This window comes from Anguilla anguilla, chromosome 2 (genome assembly GCF_013347855.1).
Source record: "Anguilla anguilla isolate fAngAng1 chromosome 2, fAngAng1.pri, whole genome shotgun sequence".
NCBI lineage: Eukaryota > Metazoa > Chordata > Actinopteri > Anguilliformes > Anguillidae > Anguilla > Anguilla anguilla.
The window spans coordinates 36,363,345-36,383,363 of record NC_049202.1 but is presented as its reverse complement, the minus strand read 5'-3'; the positions used below and the strand labels follow the sequence as shown (position 1 = coordinate 36,383,363).

The 20,019-nt window shown below is 43.9% G+C and overlaps 1 protein-coding gene across 2 annotated transcripts in view; it reads right to left on the bottom strand.

Moving 5' to 3' along the window:
• stat5a (signal transducer and activator of transcription 5a) overlaps positions 1–20,019 on the bottom strand; it is a 73,171-nt gene that overhangs the window by 27,701 nt on the left and 25,451 nt on the right. Inside the window, exon 2 of one of the 2 annotated variants that reach the window (XM_035405021.1) lies at positions 282–344. The exons of the other annotated variant lie outside the window; for it this stretch is intronic. The gene's annotated coding sequence lies outside the window, so the exon portion shown is untranslated. The remainder of the gene's footprint in view (positions 1–281; positions 345–20,019) is intronic. 2 annotated transcript variants of the gene reach the window in all.

The following is a 20,019-nucleotide window of genomic DNA, read 5'->3' as shown; positions in this document are numbered from 1 at the left end:
ACGGTTAGCTTTATGGTTTTATAAGTTTGCTGGCTGTATAAATCTGTGATGTGTTTTACGGCTCGCTTAAATTAGCTTAGATTTAGTGCTTTATTGAAGCTGCACTTACATTGACTGGTCTGGGAATGTTATGAGCCGGGTCTGGCACGGCTGCACACATAACTCGTATAAATGGAAGGGCCTTGTGTTCTCTTTCAATGTAAGCCGCTCCGAATTAATGAAATGCACGGTAATATAATGTCATGCGCCCTAAATGGAATACACAGAATTGTACAGCGTACCTCAGTCTTCAGCTCTCTGTTACCATGTACAAGCACGATATTCTGGAGAGGAAAGCCACAAACCTGGAGGAGAGAGAGACAATAAAAGAAGGGTTTATAACTATTGGAGATACCCAAGAAGACTTAAGCTAATAAGTTTCTAGGGGGACCACAGCAAAATGACCAATAGCCTATATTCCAACAAAGAATCTAAATAAACATGATATCATTTGCCTGGTTTTGACTCACTCCAAATATATACTACCATTAGCCTGACTTGACATGACTACAAAATATAGGCCTACTCATCATCAAAGTTAGAGCAATATCACAGGAGCTTTTCATCAGTTTTGAAACTGGATGCAAGGCAGACTACTCAAGAAGAGGTTTTTTGGAGACCTTATGCAACCAAAGAGGAATAGGAAGCTGTACCCCAAAAGGATCGATGTGGGGCTTCTGCAGTTAATTATTTAGGTATAGCCGCGTTTCCGCCGCAGGAACTTTAGCCCGGAACTAGGAACCTTTTGAGGAACTCAGTGACTTTCGACCGCAGGAACTAGGGTCTAAATTAAGTTCCGGGGTCTTTATTTTACCCCCAAAAACATCCCTGCTCGGGGGGTAGTACTTTCCAAAAGTACCGGAACCTTTGGGGTGGGGTGCAAGCGCTGAAAATTTCTGATTGGTCGACTACTTGCAGCGTTTTATTTCAATCGCCATGTTTAAAAATCTGCAGCCGCAGACCGATTTATTTTCATAATAACTTCAAATCAAACTTGTATGTTATGCGGCGCAGTAGCCTAGTTTTGGTTATAACCTGCCAACGTCTTGGAATTATAACGTGTGCTCTTCTGTTCTTTTCTTGCTTTAGTATTCGTTTTATAAAATGCTAAGCATTCGTGCTGGGACAGCATATTACGTACCAAAACATTCAAACGGATTAATTCGGTTGCTGAATATTTTCTTCCGGATTTTCTTTGTTAGCCCGTTGTAATTGACTCAAAACGTTTGATACAGTTATGTGAGGTATGCGGTAGTTCTGTGTAATTCACATTGGTGATACAGTAAAAGCAAACTGGAAATCACCTTCCGCACTTTTTGTCAGGGTAAAATAACAGGTTAATTCTAGTAATCGTCCCTTTAGCTTTTTCAGACTGCCGTAATTTTACTCTGCCATTCTTCAATTCCACAAAAAGACCAGGAAGACTATGGACTAATTTATGGTGCATGGTTCGCATCTGGAGGGCACACTTCGCTGCTCGGCTAGCAGTAACTTTGAAGGAAAGCAAACGGTGGCTGTACCACTGCTAATTTAAATTTTCACGCAAGTCCGAGTTTTTGTTCTATTCTTGTCATTTTGCGATTAGCCTATATGGAATTGACGGTGAGAAAGTAATCAAACAGCAAATTGTTTACAACGTGTGCATGTTTTCTGCTGTTGTTGCCAGTTATATTGGAAATGTGAATGCATTCTGTCGCCTTGGATGTCAAGACATGAAAGTGAATGTTCGCATAAAAACATAATGAATGTGTTTGAGAAGATATATAAAACAGTTACAATCTGACTATTGGCCTGTTATATCCTATTTGTTGCATAACAACGGTCCAAGTTCAACTACCAACGACAGTTTTGCTTGACAACGGTAAAATATGCCCAAACGGCTGCAGAAGAATATTTCAATTCCAGGTGATGAAATCGATAAAAATAAATAAATACAAAAGTAACCATATATAGTCATTGTTGGTAACCCGTTGTATATAAGTGGAATAAACCCCTCCGGGCTGTCCCGGTTATTAGAAAATAATGTAGGCTACTTCGATGGTAGTATGGGGTTACAGAAGAAATCATAGGACAGATGGACCGATGACAACGTCGCTTTTTCATACGTCAGTGGGCTAATTTGCCTAATCTTCGCGGGACTTTAGTTCCTTGAAAAGTAGTTCCTGGGACTGAAAGTTCCGGGTACTTTTGGTGGAAACGCGGCTTATGTTATCTTTATAAGGACATCAGTGGCACAATGGCAAAAACTGCAATTGACACGAAACTCGGGGCTTACGCAAACAGTTTGGAATTTACTAAGGTACAAAGCCAAGAATATTTAAACAGAATGTGGGCAGACACCTGGGCCAAAAGTATATTTCACACAGCTAACTGTAAAGCTCTAAATCATTTTTAAATTTAGTCTGGATTGACTGAATAAGCACTGCTACATCTTCAGGGCAGTCACCCTAAATGGCACCTTGACCAGACGCACTGTTGAGAAAAATGTGAGCACAGGGAACAGAAGGGGTGCAGCGCACTAACACCCAGGTATCACGGTCTGCAGCAAATCCTGCAGATGAACAGGCATACATCTTTTGCACATTTTGAAAACTTACGCAGAATTCTGCACCAACTGTCACAAAATTATTTCGCAGGAGAGAACGTCCATAAGGAAAATATCCTCAGGATTTCTAATATGTGTTAAATTCAAATTAAAATACATCTTACTAGCTCATACAGTGCGAGCAACCAGTTTTGGATTAATTTTTTTAATTTTTTGCAGCTTCTGACATCACATGTTGTACAACACAGGCTAATACAACACCAAGGAAAAATAACATCAAGTACCGAGGAAAATGCATTGCTCCAACGCTTGCTTTTTTAAACCCACCAAACTTAAAAACAGCATTCGGTCGTCATTCCATTGCTATAATTTATGCTTTTTATGCTACATGTTTTACCTCTGCACCACAGGACGTAATAGCTACAAGACATGTGCGTGCACGTATTTTGTGTACTTCATTGACCTCACCAGGATGAATGAGTGATGCAAAATTGCCAGGGCCTCATTTTGCCTTCAGGATGCAGAAACTACAGGGGGGTGGGGGTTATGAATCATACCAATATTCATGCTGTGCAGCAGAAATGACACGTTGTGTGTAATTCCAGGCCGGAATCGATCAGCGACAGATTGCACGCTTCATGATTAGTGACCCTTTCATCACTGATAAACATACCTCACTTACGGAAACCAACTTCGAAGAATTCAGCTTGGCGTTAGCACTTTGTTTGCAGATTTTTGGGGTATGATTTCACATGTTGTTTCATTACATTAAAAGGTAGAATTTCTTTGACGGTGTGCTCCTTGTGTTCAGTTATTCTGCAAAACCAGTTTTTAATTTGTCAGTGGCTAACCTGTTATACATGCCTATTTTAAACACTGAATTTATACTGCTATTTTTAGAACAGAAATCCTGAATAAACCATAAAAACTGTTTTAAGTCACTTTTTTTAGAACCTTGTTTTGGTTTGCTCTACGAGGCCATCCAGACAGAACTGCAATGAGGTATACACGAGAGGTTGATTTTTTTTTTTTAACGATTTGATACTAAAAGCAAATGTCTGTTCTAAGCGGCAGCAATTTGTAGGACTGTATCAATGCTAGTCCTGACACGAGCATGGCGGATTTGAGAGACAGACTATTATAGCTCTCGCTTTCTTTTCTTTTCACACAGATGCCACTTCCTTTCTGTCTATATTCAGAACTCGTTTTCTTTCATTTTCACCGGCACACGTCTACAGGAAAAAGAGGGGCTGAGACTGGCCGATAACACAGGAAGTGATCTCATGCTGTACTCCCGTATCTCAGCTGACACACACGGGTAGGATATGCCAGGAATTGCCACATGCGATTCCATTTAATGCGGTCTGGAGGCCGGACAATGCTACGCCGGCCTTCTTGTTTCTCATGCAGGCTAACCCAGATGCATCTCCTGGAGGCCCTGCCTTGGGCCTAAAAACAGAGACACAGGCACATGCATGAGAGAGTAGTTTGATTAAAAATAATTCATCCCTGGCATATAAAGTTCGTGAAAAATACATGACTGCACGCCTTAGCAAAAAAGCCCCAACATTTCTGAAGTTCTTTGGTGACAGAACATTTGTAGCGTAAAGGTCACACTCACAGTAGGAGTGTTTAGGCCAACACATTATTCATAATTTAGTATTTCAATACATAGTAGCCTCAGAAATAGTGTTTCTGTGAGACAATATTGTGAATTAGGCATACATTGAAGTGTAAAGGGGATTTCTTAGAAAATAAAAATTTGGTCCCCCGACTTTTTACCCAAAATAAACAGTTTCACACAGGAGAGACAGGAGCTGAAGCGATGGCTGAAAGTGAGGTGCAGCACAGGACAAACAGGGTGGCGAGAGACCGTGGGAGTGAGACTAAAGCAAAACGGAACTTTGATGGGAAATCCCTCAGACCAAGGCGTAGGTAACCGAATGGAAGCGAGAACCTGAGAGACGCAACCGTGCAATTCACAGAACGGGAGTAGCCTACAGAACAACCACGCACAGCTCAGGGGCAGGGGAAATACAACATCAAAGACGCACTGCTTCCTATGGTGCCCCAGCGAAGACCTACCGAGAAGAATGTAAATAAATACACAAATACAAAGAAAAGCAGCAAAAACGTGAAGGCAGGGAGACTGACAGACCGACATTTCACAGAAATACGGGCCATTTCTACCAGCAGGGAAAGTTTACAGTAATTGAAGATGATGACCTTTTAAAAAGGAAGAAAGTCTGAAAGAGCGCCCAAAAAAAAAAAAAAAAAAAAAAAAAAAAAACTGCTTAAGAGCTAGAGAACTGAAGAGGTGGGTGTGAGGGCAGGACCGCCTTGACATGGCCGACTGTCGGCCTCCACAGCTGGGGGAACCACAAATAGCTGCGAGGGCACAGCCTGTCCGTGGGGCAGTCCTCTGTGTTATTTTAGCTCAGGCTGTTGCTGCCACCCCTGCCGTGCTCATTCAGGGCCTGTACACAGTGGGTGGCGGGCTTCCGGCCGCTGGTGAGCAGAACCCCTGCAGTACGTGCCGTCCATCTCGGGTGGTCAAAGGCTGGGATTCATTCAACACTTTGCCCTGCCTGACAGTTCAAAGCAAGAATCTTTTTTGTTTTTTTTGTTTTTTCCCTCCGCTAACACGGTTTGGCAAATTCAGCGATCACGGAGACAAACTCGCCAAACTCGTTTGGATCCGGGGCCCGTCAGTCTCAGGCTGGGCGATGCGCACTTTCGGTAATGATCACATTTTTTTTTTGGAGCGCAATAACAATCACCGCCTCTCCTTCCTCCCTCCGGAAAAAAAATAAAATAAATCACCAATGATATCTATTGGATGTTGATAAGACAGCCAATCAGCAGCAATGTTGTACTGCTTCCATGTGAGCACGTAGCTAATACGCTTTTGTCAATCATATGGAAGCTTCAAGGACTAGCTGCTGATTGGTTGTCTTATCAAAAAAAAAGAAAAGCACCGACCAACAGGCAAAGTATTTATACAGAATTTGCAGAGCAAGAGATTGAGGTCAGTGCATTGGCAACACATGGAAACTTTCTAAATGAAAAGACAAACAAATCATATGGGGAAAGCCCAGCCACTTCATCTCACTTTAACGTCACAAAGTCAATGATTGGAAGAGGTGCTGATGTTGTTTCCCCAGCCACCACAGAGCACTTCAACTCTCGAGACACTTGGAATCACACAACAAAAATGGGTGAGAGGGTCACTGCCTGTATCGCTTTAAACTCGGAACCCCATCACATGGCAAGGGGGGCACTGACGCCTAAAGGATAGGCACTATGGCCAGCTCAGACACAGTTTAGAACAAAAAAAAAACAGGCAGGGTAGGAAAAAAGTCCCAATGAGTCAGAACCAGAAGTAAATGCGGTTGCAGCTGGTACCAAACTGAAAAGAAAGAGACAAGAAAAACAATTATTTCCCTCCTTGAAAGGAAACACCTCTCAAGACAAAATCGCCAACGAAATATCAGGGCGTGTTCAGAGAAAAACCCCAAGTTTCACAGAAGCGTCCGGGGTGTTGGTCTACGGTAGGAGTCTCCGGCCCTGGTGAGCCACAAGGTCTGCTGGTTTTTGTTTTCACCTTGAAGTCAGCACCCAATTCAGTCCCAAGTGACCAGGTGAGGAGAGTTAAATGCGCAATCAACCGCTTTATTGATTAGGTGCAGAGCAACAATGAAAACCGGCAGATTCTGTGGCTGTCCAGGACCTGGTCAACAGATAACTGGTCTTACAAATAAGACACGTGCCACGGAAACATCTGGAACATTTGCTTCCCAGGCTAGCGCCAAGGCTGAGGAGAGAGGTGGAACCAAACCTGCACAATGCTGGGCAAACGGCATGGATATTGCCTCACATCTCTTTGATTCATGACTGAAAAATTCCAGTCTTGAATAGGAGTCAAGATTCAGGAGTCAAGATTCAGGAGTCATGCTTTTCAGATGAAATATCCTTAAGTCGCCGTTACTGCGTAAAAAGAACTAGTGGTTTGCTTTTAGCATCAAATCGTTAATGAACAGCCTTTCCGTTTTTTACAGCTCCTACCAGTTCTGACTGGCTGAACCCAAAGAAAACAGAAACAGGAGGTTTTAGTCAAGATGGACAGTATCAGGGGTTCTGTACAAATGACCACTCAAACAAGTTAAACAATACCTTACAAACACACCTGATACTGGAGCATTTCTGCCATGTCCATCTTCTTTAAAGAAATAGTATAGATGTGCTTCGAAATCTCCCTTGCATCCATACCGGATGAAGGATTCCTCACAGCAGTCACTGAACGGCACTGAACAACAGAAACAGCGCCGTAATCGCGCTGATGTCAAAAAACAGGTCAGTTGTTCCTGCTGCATCCACAAAGAGGGTAAACACAGAGTTACTCACAGCCAGATGTGGTTCATTAGAGCGAATGTTGCAACCGGTCCAATGATTCACAGTGAAGCAGCCCCCGCTGCCATCTTTTCCTCCAGACAACGTCGTGCAGTTTCTGCCAGCACGCCTACGGCAGGCATTAGACCAGCGAGCGCAACAGGGCCGCACCGTGGTCCCCTCCCTCAGGGGCTGCCCGTCACAATTCTACGTACACAGCTTGAAGCAAGGCGAGATTTCGAGCTCTTTATTTACTCATTAGGACACGTGAAATAAAAAGAACAGGCTGCTCAGCCCACCTTCCCCATTCAATATGCAGCCCCCCCCCCCCCCTTTGCCCACCCATAAAGTTATGGGAAGAAGAACTTCATTACCTATTCTAGAAAAGTTACTACGGCAAGTTGGCAATCGAGTTCATCCCCGTACACTCCCCCCACCCCCCCCCCCCCCCCCACACCTCTTGGCAACCGACAGCTGTAGAGTTGTGCAACAGAACAGGCCTGGCAGCTACGCGCGCACTGCTGAGAACGGCAGGAGTTCAGTTCAAAGCCGCGCCAAAGCCGAGCGGCCCTGCCCCCACCCGAGCAGGGTTTCCAGCCGCGCCGCTGGCGCACCGCGCGCAGTGCAGCTCTGCAGGCTGTTTCGGGTAGCAGCCTCTGCTACTAACGACTAAACTCTGAACCGCAGTCGACGGCTCGGCCACGGCCGGCAGCAGGGCTTTCTGCGCTAACATTTTTTTTTTTTTCCCCAAGGACCACACGCGCTCCGAAGTTGAAAAGTTGACGAGCGCGCTAATGCATCTCAATTAGCGGACGGGCTCCTAAATTATTTTTCCAGTTAGCGCGCACATTTTCAGGAGCAAACGCTCGTAAAATGGGAGCAGCGCCGAGCCCTGCAGTGTTGCAACGGGCTGCCCGTCTTTGCCAGAAGAGGCGGCACGCATGGCGATGACTCATTTAGGTCTCTGCTTTTGAGCTTGCGAGGGAGGGCGAGGGCCCTCTCTGCTTTAACAGTAATCTCAGCGGTGCCGTTTCTGGGTGCAGCGCCGCGCGTTGCCTTGGGCGCTACGGTACGCGTACGCCGCTCGCCGCCGTCTCTGAGTCCGTCCCCGGGCCCTTCATCGGCCGACAGACTCAAAGTAATCATAAAATGTGACGCGGCCCAGGTGAACTCATGAGAGTAAATGGCTGAGTCACTGGGACCATCTGTTGGATTATACCCCAGCATCCTCCATTGCTTTTATCAGCAAATAATACGTGGTGGTGGGGCATGGGACATGCCTGTGTGACCAACGGAGGCATCACAGAATGGACACTAAATTCTATGACGGTTCTCCAACTCAATAAATAAAGTAGCAATGCAAATGAAGACCAGCATTCTTCAGACAGCCTCGGACAAAACAGCAGACCGGGCCGGCACACCGTTCATCCTGATGTGACATTCGCTAAAACTTTCGAAAAAATTAATTGCAGCGTTTTGTCAAACATTAATTTTACCAGACAAAATGAGACATCTACGTGCAGGAACTTAAGTGAAAATTTGACATGAGCTATAAACATAATCCGCATTCCAACAACAGCAGCTTGAACAAAACTGACTGTGATTAAAGCACCCAACCCCCTACACCCAAAAAAAAAAAAAAAAAATTGTTTTTTTTACCAATTATGTGATAAAACAGCTCAGCTTACCGTCTGCAGCTACTGTAGTGTTTTGGATAAGAATTCTCACCGCATTAGCACCGTGGCACAAAACCATAAACAAGCTGGTAGGGGGGAGGGGAGAGGCGGGGACAGGAAGGATAGAATCAAAGCCATTGTTTACTATTAATAAAGAGCCCAGAGTTCAGGCCTTTACAGTGGCACCCTGAGAGCAAAAGGCGGAGGGTGCCAGGCGTACGGTTACGCGATTGCCCTTTGCGCGAGGTGCCTCGCGGCTCGGGGGGGTAACCCCACCTCCCCGTCGAGGGCTATGAATAACTTTGGCTGTGCGAAAGGTTAGTCGCTTCACCTACATCCCCCGCCCCCCCCCCCCCCCCCCACAACCCATGGTTTGGAACGTAGAGGGCGGGGCGCTGCAGAGCAAGAGACACCTGCAGTCACCCGTGTCGGGGCTGCCGCTGTACCCTGAGGCGCAAGCCTGCGGTGCGTACAAGGCGTAATAAAGCTACGCAATTCGCCATCGGTGATGCGCCGCGGTCAATTTAAAGCACTCGGCCTTCCCGGCACATCGCAGCATACCAAAAGAAACCCAACTCTTATGTGAATCCGTTGGGCCTTTCCTACTGGCATGCAGGTGAGGTCCGTGACCCCATTTTGGATGTCTGGGGACCAGAAGCCCGAAGCGGAGCTCAGTGTACGGCGCGGTGTCGAGCGAGCGCCCGTGCCGCATTAGCCGGCCGCGCCCTGGACATGGCTGACGTGGCGGCCCTGTGGAACATCTGCAGGAGACTCCACGCAGAAGAAACCCCCCCCCCCACCCCGCCCTTTTCAACAGCAGACAGGGGTGGACGGCGTCACATGCAGACAGGACCCATAAATAGAACGGAGACACAGAAACGAACTGGGTGCTAATACCGTGTGACACACGTCAAGAGTAAGAATGAAAAACACTGACCAAGCCTGTTGTGCAGAGGGCAACCTCCCGGTTCCCACACTGTGGAGGGGAGGCACAATGAGTCAGAGACAAGGTGGGGGTTTGGGAAGAAGGAGTCGGTGGGGGGGGGGGGGCTGGTCTAAAAGATACAGTCTAAAAGGAGTTCTTTGCACATACACGTAACAAATTACGCTGGAACGTTATCGTAATGTCACAGACATGGACGCCGCGAAACTCGCCCTCGCTATTTATATGCGGCACGAGAAGCATCTTCCGGCGGCACGCGGGCTTCAAAGGCCACCAGCACAAGTCAGCAGAAGCGCGCGGCCGTGCCCCGGAGAGGAGCCAGCCGTCTGCGGCGTCGCCCGGGGAGGGAGCGTTTCGGACGCCCCGCAGCCCCCCGTGAGCAGCTCCTCCGGGCGAACGGAGCGTGTGCGGTCGGCCCGAGCCGGCGGCGGGGCCCGGGTCTGCTGGCGGACTGCGCGGCGGTCTGCAGGAGTAAAAAGAAGTAGAGCCCGACCGATATATCGGTTTGGCTGATATATCGGCCATTATTTGACTTTCTTGACGACATCGGGATCGGCAGTTATGCAGCCGATGTGTCCCGATTTTTAAATAAGTATAATAAACAAAAGAATCAATGATCATTTATCTGTACTTGTCTGTTCGAAAGTTGTAATTGGTTTGCTAGAATTATCCAGTAGAGGGAGCTCTAATACAAGTGTGAACTGCAGCAGCTGACGCACTACTTCTGTAATTAGACGTTTGTCACTCGTGCCTCATCCAATATTCTCCACTGCAAGACTTGTCTGCACAGATTTGATTGCCGCAATAAAGGTATGTATATTTAATTAAAGTTTTTAATTAAATGCGTTTATACGACCACTATGTTTATCAATCCTCATTATCAAGCGAGCGAGCTAGCTAACATATTTGGTTCACTTTGGCAAGCTAGCTGGCTGGCAAGCCTTTATGAAGTGGCAGCGAGCACATAAGCAGCGTAGGATCTACATTTCCAGAGGACATCGCTGTATTCTCAAATAAATAACCAGCCAAAATAAAATGGTGGTCGAATGCATCACACATTTGTTTTTTTTAAATCTGAGATAATGATATTAGCTACTATATGATGCTGTGTCAATAGCCAACGCGTTATTGCAAGCGAGTGTGTCATCTAGTCACGCGTCATCGTAGCAAGCTAACCAGACAGTAAAAACGTAGATAAAACACTTCTAACGTGCATCATTTTAAGCCATGTTATCTTGCGTTGTCGTGATAACATGAGAGAAGGATTGCTGTTGGAGAAGTGAATCAACCAACAGTTAGCGCGGGTAACCTGCACGAAAGCGCGTAGTTTTTTTTCACCACCAAATTCTTATGGACAAGCCTCACGTTACGTATTTCATCCAGTCAATTTAGTTTCATCTAACGTTACACTTGATTCACTCATTAGCTTCGCTAGATAAAGTCTTACTCTTTGGGATCATGTAGTAGGAATAAAATAAGAAAATATAATTCATTTAACTTACTGAGACTAAATAATAAGAAATAATGAGGCTATGTCAACAGCTAATGCGTTATTGCAAGTGGGTGTGTGTCATCTAGTCACGCTTCAGAGCGCATTGTAGTTTTTTTCACCGCCGAATTCTTATGGACAGGGAAGCTCGCTAGATAGTCTTACTCTTTGAGATCATGTATTAGGAATAATATAAGAAAATATAATTAATTTACTGAGAATAGATACTAAGAAATAATAATAACAAATTAATAATAACAACAACAACAATAATAATAATATTCATAAAAATACATGTTTGAAACTGGAAAACTGATTTTTTTAAATTATTTTTTTTATAGATGGCTGGAAAAGAAAGGAGTAATGTGTGGAGTTATTTTGAATTCACACCACTTGAAGATGGTGTTAATATATATATTTAATTTACATTAATCTTTTACATTTTTTTATCTATCAAAAAGTTTGTTGTGTGCTTATTTTTATTTATTTGTTTGCTTATAAGTTAAATGTTCTCAAATATAAGTTTTTCAAATTGATTTGAAAATGTTGCATTTTTTGACAAAATATCGGTCTAAACATCGGTAATCGGTGGGCTAGGACTCTCCAAAATCGGGATCGGCATCGGACCTAAAAATGTGGCATCGGTCGGGCTCTAAAAAGAAGCAGCGGGCGGCTAGCTACGCATCCTGTGGAGGACATGCCTCATAGGCTGCACTCTTGATAGGAATTGATGGAGGGATTCTTTTTAACAGAATATTAAACACTAAAAATATTGAAACCACCTGAGAATCACATTCAATGACAGCAAAGACGTGGCAAGCGACTGTCCTCAAAAGCAGGTTGAAGGGCTCCTGTCAATCCGGAAAATGAGTAAAACATAAAGTGGCCTGGAATATCAGTGTCATTCTTTGTTCTTCGGCTGTGTTCTTTCCAGACAGGCTGGCAGTTTAGTGTAGCCTAAGCGACAGTCGACACCATTTGCCAATTTATTTTGAAATGAAATGTCAGAACTCTTCTTTGTCTGCAGCAGGCCGCTTAATGATAAGCACTGGTTTGGCTAGTGGCATCGCCCCATATATCCTTCCTGATTATTCAATAGTCGGAATTATTTCTTTCGTTTTCTGCAAGTAGGCCTATTGTACGATTCAAGGTGAAAGAACTGAAAGCACCATTCAAGAATTGGGAAATACCATACTTCATTAAGAAAATATAGACAACTCAATGACAATTAATTTCTAGCACTTTAAGCATACAACACTGAAAAAATTCAAATATTATATCTTTCATTGTTTTACTAAAATGAAGTGATAGCCTATCCATTTGAAAAATTTTTTTTAAAGTTTAATACCCCAACACTGCATAAGTGTAAAAGTTTTGTTCAAATGCCCATCAGTATTTGAGCGGTTCAATGCCGCTTTGCCATAAAAAGTAAAGTTTCTTTCTCAAACAAAGCATTGCCAGGCAAATGTGCCACTCTGGAACCTTGGTCCCAAGGTTGCAGTCACGGCAGGTCATTGGGCCATTTTCCCTGCTGCACAATGCTGGCTATTGGTGGACAACCATTCATGTCCATCACTTGAACACAACGCCCCACACTTGGTGCCAAAAGCTCTTTCAGTTTGTTCTTTTTCAACACTCTAGCTTGCAATTCCAAAAGAGTACCGAGTGCATTCAACAAGGCGAACAAAACCTCTCACAAACGTGAATGCAGGTCTGTACTGAACAGGTCAGTGTTTCTGTGTCTGAAGTGAAGAGGTTCAAAGAGTTAACTGCTAGTCTTTCCTAATGAAATTATGCATTTGTATGCGTTGCATAAACGAAACTGCAACCAGACATACAGTTTGGATAATGGGCGCAGATCTTTCCTGAGTTTACCAAAGAGGTGCTCTGCTAATGACAATAAAAATGTCATTCCATGAAAAAAAATGGGCGATAACAGGCCATTATCGCTCAAACAAAGAAAACCCCCGACAGGCCAAATGGAAAACTGCTTTTGAAGGTCTTAAAGAAACTATAACAAGATTCCCTGGACCCTGGTCCTCCTATGTATGGAGAAGTCAGGGGAGGAGCAGAGAGAGGTTTGCGAGAGGAAACACGCCCCAGAAAATATAACAAGCAGAATTGGACAGTGTAACTTCCAGCCATCAACTCAGTGCACGATATGGCACAATTGAAAAAGACCGACAGGACAAAGGGTCCCTTTGTGAGATGGGCACCCTCGTGATCCTTAAGGCTGGATGCAATGTCTCTCTCCATGGACCCCGCTTGAAAGGGTTAGGGGGTGGGACTGAGGGCTGGGGGCATCAATACAAGTCCCATAGCACTTGTCAGTGACTCTGTAACATGATCAAGGGATTTTCTGACCTGCTGGTCCACAACAAGACACAGATAATACAGTGGGAGAAGACAAAATCATTTTAAATTTCCCCACTTTTAGTTGTATCTGTAGGTCCATCTCATCTGTTCAACACTGCTTGTTATTTAGGAAAAACAGAAACAGGAATGTGCTCTCCTACTCAGAGCATGACGCCAACCCCCATTTCTTTCCACTGTGCAGTCCAACACCTGAACTGTGGACTCACTGCACAACAAACATCTAGTGGTTTCTGAACTTTTTTTTCCTGCACATCTTTTTCCATGTTCATTATGGTGTAGGCCTAAGGAACCAATAACGCTAATCCCTGTGTAGCAAACAATAATGACATTTAATGAGCCCCCCTACCTCCCACCCACCTAGTGAAACTGTCAAGTATGAAAAGCGGTTGGTAAAACAATTGTGTTTTTCAGGGGGGAAATTTTCAGTAGTAGCTATGGCCTGTGTTTTAAGTTTCAGGTATTGCGTATGACTCAAACATTTTAGAAATTCAGCCTTGCATTCTGTCACCTTCGATCCACAGACCAGATAATGTCTCTGACTATTCTGCAAGTAAGTCCTTAAGTATGTTCTTATGCTATAATCAAACTGTCTTCCAAGCCAAGTAACTTCAGAGACAGTTTGAGGATGACACATTCACATAAAACAAGAATGGTCCTGCTGGTACATATTCCAGCTCAACTAGCAAGGAAAGTAAAGTAAGGTCAAGCTGACTGTGTGATGTTTACAAGACATTATCCAATCACATCGAGTGCAGCAAAGTGAACATTCCAGTCCATCATAAAACATAGGGCCTAGTAGCCTATATTTGGTGAGGTAACCATGAATAAACCACTTCTATTTCCGTTCTTTCAAAGCATTCCCAATGTACAATACAGCATGCCGTAGTGTATACCTAGCCCTGCTCTGGAGTCCTACCATATCATATTTTTGCCTCTAATATGTGTAATGAATTCAAACTTGAAATGTTGCTAAAACTGACAAAAGCGTAGTTTAAAGGTATGCTATGCAGGATTTTTTTTTGCCTTGCTGTTGTCCTGTGTTTACAACCCAAGAAGTCTCGTCCTCTGTCTTCAACTCCGCCCACTCACCCAGAGCATATGACTTTGGCCATCTACAGTTGCTACTGAATGTAGCTAGCTGGATAGGTAGTGGGAATGTAACTTGCAGTTTCAAAAGAAAACATGCCAACTCTGCATCGCTTTTCATCCCCTTGGTAAACTTCAACTGTCGCCATTGAGGAATAGCAATTCCAAATTCTGTTTTTTGAATGAGCCCTGTTGGATTGTCATTATACTTTGCTGTACTTGTGCTGCTTCACCTCTGGCATTGCAGTAGCTATTTGCAAACCCAATCCTACCCCAGGCTCTGTATCCACAACCTTCCATCTCCACACAGAAAAGCCCAGAAACGTTCCAAACACATTTTAGAAAAAGAAATACAGCCAAAAGAGAACAGACTTGGCAAATCTGCACAAAAACAGAGACCACTTCAGTGCATTGAAGATATGACTGAACATGGTTAACATGGTTAACAGCCTTTAAATGGAACTAGGGTTTGACAACTAAGCCAGCTTAATTAGATCCATGCCTGTGAAAGATTGAGCTGATTCAATGTGATACCCAGACATTCTAAAGGATGTTGCTTTTACTCATGTTCCAGACTATTTTCCATTAGAATTTTCCAGAAGAAGGGGTATTCGTCTGCGCTATGGCAGACTGCGATGAGAACGTGAAACTTGAAGCGAATCAGCAAAGACTGCACTGCACAGTTAAGTAAGGAAGGGGTATCAAGTTAACAGAAACAGAACTTTGAGAAAACGATATGAATATAAAAGACATTTGAGCAATTCAGGTCAAGAACCTTCCTCAGGGGTACAAAACAGCAGTGTCCCACTTGGGAACCAAACATACAACCTCAAAGATACAAACCCAGCTCACTAATTAGGAACCGCACTACTAAAATAGCTAATAGGTTCCAATGCATTATCCATAAAGGCATATTTATTTTCTGGGAACACCATTTTACTCTATATAGTATGAAAATATAAGCCATTACTGTAGGGTGCATGATATTAGACATCAAAGATCTTACCGTTTAAATAACTGTTTAGAGAATACAACACTCAGCTATATAGGCTAAAAGATTTTCATGGAAGAAAATGAACAAAAGTGTATAAATTACAAGTAGCCTACTTGTGCTTAGTCTCAGCTGAATGTATGCTGCATGTATAGAACACTCTACTTTTTTATAGTAACAACCTACTTCAATATGGTTAGATTGAATCTGCCCCCCCTGCCTGCCAAAGCTGAAACCCAACGTTGCCAGGGAGAGTGCAGTAAGGCCATTTGCTATTTGATGACCATTTGTAAGCTGCAAAAGGCTACCCATTTCGATGCTACTCAGCAGTAGCCTAATGGATAAAAGCATCAGACTGTCATTACTGTCACACTGCTATTGCTGTGAATCCCAATATTCTTGAAGTTCAACGGGTATTCAGTGAAAGCAATTTCCCTCCCTGCTGTTGTGGGAATTGTACTATTTGTGTCTTTATACATACAACTGTTGTTGGTGAAGAGCAGGATGTTCAAAGACAACAACAGCACTGGACAGAAAAATACTTTCAATGCACCCTGTCCTTTCACAAGCAGGCTGTACAAGCAGAAAGGAACATCGATAAAGGACACAAGAAAAGGTGTAAAAGAGAGGGTGTTGACTCAATCGACTTGCGGGGACATGATACTCAGAGGTCTATGAGCATATATGAAATTACATGCGCACGCACGCACGCACGCACGCACGCACGCACGCACATGCATGCACCATACACACACACAAACACACACAACGCTATTGCTGTTATCCTACATGTCAAGATTCTACATTTCCATGACGATGGGGTTTGTGTGTTCATGATTTTGGTGAGGAGAAGCATTCTATTCGCCATATATATCTGACCTCAGGACTTTAGTTGCTTCAGTTAGAGTCCTCAGTAAACTAGAGGAGTATGGCTGGACTCAAGTTCCAAATGACTGACAGCGTCTATGAGCACAGCCAAACACGCTCTAACTTTTATGTGATAGCAAGGTTTGGCCCTTACCACCTTCAAAGCGAAGGCATTTAATCACAAAGGGGTCCCATACCGGAGCACTTAGGCTTCTGAGAAACCAAGGCCGTGGCTATCTGTAGTGAGGAGCTGCTCTCTGGTTTTAAGGCCTGTGAGAGCCAAGCGCTGAGGGCTGCTAGCTCTGGCCTTCCATTAGCGCTGGCCTGAAAAGGGGGCAGTGAACGGACATAAAGCAGACCCGTCTCAGAACGGAGAAACCGCTGAGCTCCACTGCGGCGCCGCAGGACTATGGCTTAGGCTGCCCTGCCAATTATCACTGACGCTGGGTTCCGTTCCATTTCTAATGTCATAGCCACGGTGCAGTTTGCTAAGATCACAGATGCAACACAGAACATGCAGGTTTGGCGCGATTGCTGTCCGCATAATGACCAGAGCAGCAGATAGGCTACATTAACCCTTATTGTCCAAAAGAGGAGCACAAACATCATAGAACACATTGGACAGCACACAAACAGAGGAACTGCAGAGAATGCATCTGATAGCCATTGCTGTGAATGGGTAACCTGAAGAGTACTTCAGAATATAGAAGATAATGTTTGTGATGCTATATCATGCTATTATCATGATTCTATGTGATGAAATAAAGTCAGCCAGCTTTCCAAAAGGAACCACTGCAGAGATGGTGATGATGCAATAACATGAGACGCACAGATGAAAAACTGTCTCTGAATGTAGCACAGGTTAAAAAAAAAAAGGAAACGGTGAAACCCCAGAATAGTTGCACTTCCACACACCCATACTGGATTTACTAGCAAACTGGTTGACCAGGACATGACAGACCATCTTAAGGTGAATTGTTTTACAAAATTTACCATAGCAGTCAACATTTTAAACCTTAGTCACACTAATTCCCTTTTTTGCATTTTCATGCAACAAGTAGGCTACTACAACCCATCTACAGGCAGACAGATGAGCAATGCAAAATTATCAGAATTAACATGGACCGAACTGATCACGAAAATGAGCCGGTAATATCAGAGAGGATGTACCCACAAATGAAGCATATGCGATGTGAAAATGAGAGTGGGAAGCTAAAAATCGAGTCTAAAACAGCATTTCAGATGGTAAATAACGCAGACCTTCAGTTGAGTCGAAGACAGTTCATCCTGGCACAACTGGCTCTGGTTATTCAGAACAAAAAGCAGTGCAAAGAGACTCCTTATTTATTTAATTTTATTTAAAGATATAGTGGATATTAGGAATTCACAATAAGGGACCTCCGCTGAAAAGCACATAGAAGCTGTCCCTTTTCGAGTATGGAAACAGACTGATGGCATTCGCAGTGCCCCAGCAGGGACAGGGAGTCTCTGCATTTAGACAAGCAGAGCACCGTATTCTTTGGCTTGTCACGCTGTAATTGGCCGTATCTTCGGGGGATGGGGGGGGGGGGGGCATCCGAGGCACTTTTCTTGACTCGGATCAAAACCCTGAGCCCTAACAGCAGTGTCGGTTTCTCCACAACGTGACCCACGCCGCAAAAAACGCCACCCCGGGTCCCAGTCTGTGCGTGACTCGCGCAACACTTCGCAGGCCTCCTCGCGGCCAACAGCTCCGGTAAGAGGTTGCTCAACTTCCTCCATCCTGTTTCAGACGTTCCTGTAAATACCCTGACTTCCGTCCAGCATATTTCTGGCCTATAGCCTTGGAAAACAAACAAGGGCACAAAGCGCAGAAGCACTAGCCAGTCAAACCCCTGCTTCAAAACCTGAGGGCTATGTTCCTGCTTATTAAACGTCCTTGTAAAAACGCTGTACTTTTTGTGAAGGAGTAAAACTACTATGTTGGATTGTAAGGAGCTGTATTCAGCTAAATCTTAAAATACAAATGTCTAGTATTCAAGAATTTGGCAAATACTAACTGACGCGCACAATAAAGTCACTGCTGCAGGCACAACAACTCAGTGGTCAGGAGAAGTTTTGCAAGCTCATGGGGAGAAGCCAAGCTATTTAAAGCAGTGAGGTGAAAGGTGTGAGGGAGGTCGATTTGGAAAGTAAAAAGGGCGACCATTGGTCAGCTCCAACTATAAATGCACGGCGACCGCTCTGGATGCGGCTTGTGTCCAGAGCTGAACAAAGTGAACTCTGAGAGCTCTTGCACAATATCGTCCCAAAGAACAAACCTTGGATGTGGCTGCTGGGATCATGAATCCAGCAGTGGAATCTGAGGGTCAGGGCATGTCCAGCCAAAACCGCTGAAACTAATAGAAACCTTTGCTGATCCTGAACGCAAACAGGCTGCACCACTGTCCAGCCCTTCACAAACAATCAGTTAAATGGTGAAGGCAAACCTCAATGCAGAAATCGCCCATGTCCCGCATCCTCTCCATGCACCCACCTCCTTGCACAATAACTCCTTGCAGTCCCTGTCCAATGAAGATTATACTGTAAATTGGACAAGCAATTCTGGGGACCATATAGGGAGGAATGCAGAACTGAGTCTCATTTCGCGTAGTTGGCTATCAATGAATGGTAGACGCAACAAACTAGGCAGGCTGACTGCCAAATAATCAGTGGGAAAATGGCCAGTTTCAGTGAGTTGAACTGAAACACTGGATGTTTACTAAGGAAATTCAACTTTAAGGTACAAAGAGAAGTTTGAGGCTTGTGGGCAAGTGCCTTACTCTACTAGAATAGCTGGATACAGAAAACTTACTCACATGACAGAAAAAGCGAGTCATGCCAGCTTTCAAGTAAGGTCATATACATTATCATATTACTGCAGTTTCAGCTTGTTTTAGATTGGACCAGACAGTTTTTGAGCGTGATGAAGGATTTTTCCATATTTAGCCCACGTACCATATAAGCCCACTTTCAAATGTGTTTTCTAATGTTTCTTCAAATGAAGCTACTTGATACATTTATGCCAGATTTTATTTTAAACCAATCAGATTTGCTGATATGGAATTAGGAATGCACATGGGTGAGATGTTCCTGTGACCGCAGAAGACGTTCCAAAGAAACTTTTTTGATATTTCAGATTTTGACATCCTCAGAAGAATTTTTCTGGTATGTTTAGTCATTTTTTTGGTAAGTAGCCTATTGGTTTTTTTTTTTTTTCAAAAGTAATTTCAAGAATAATTTCTTGGCATTACAATGGTATTACATCAACAAAGAATTCACAGATTTCAGTTTCCAGAACCTTTAAAGGGGACACTGCTAACTACTAGGCTAATAGTGTCCCACTACGGTCTGGAGTAGATGTAAATGAGTATAACTAATTATTTCTCAGCATGAGAAATGCAGTCATTTTTACTTTTTATAATTTGTTAATGCATAATAGCCTACATAGATTAATCCTAAATCATTGTTTTTTAAATGCCTTGTAGGTAGAACTTATTCTGCCTTTTATCCATCGACATTCACTGGAAGCCCAGTTGTTCCTATTAATCTACAACACAGTAGCCTACAGTCTGTGCTGCACAGCATTTCAATGAGGAT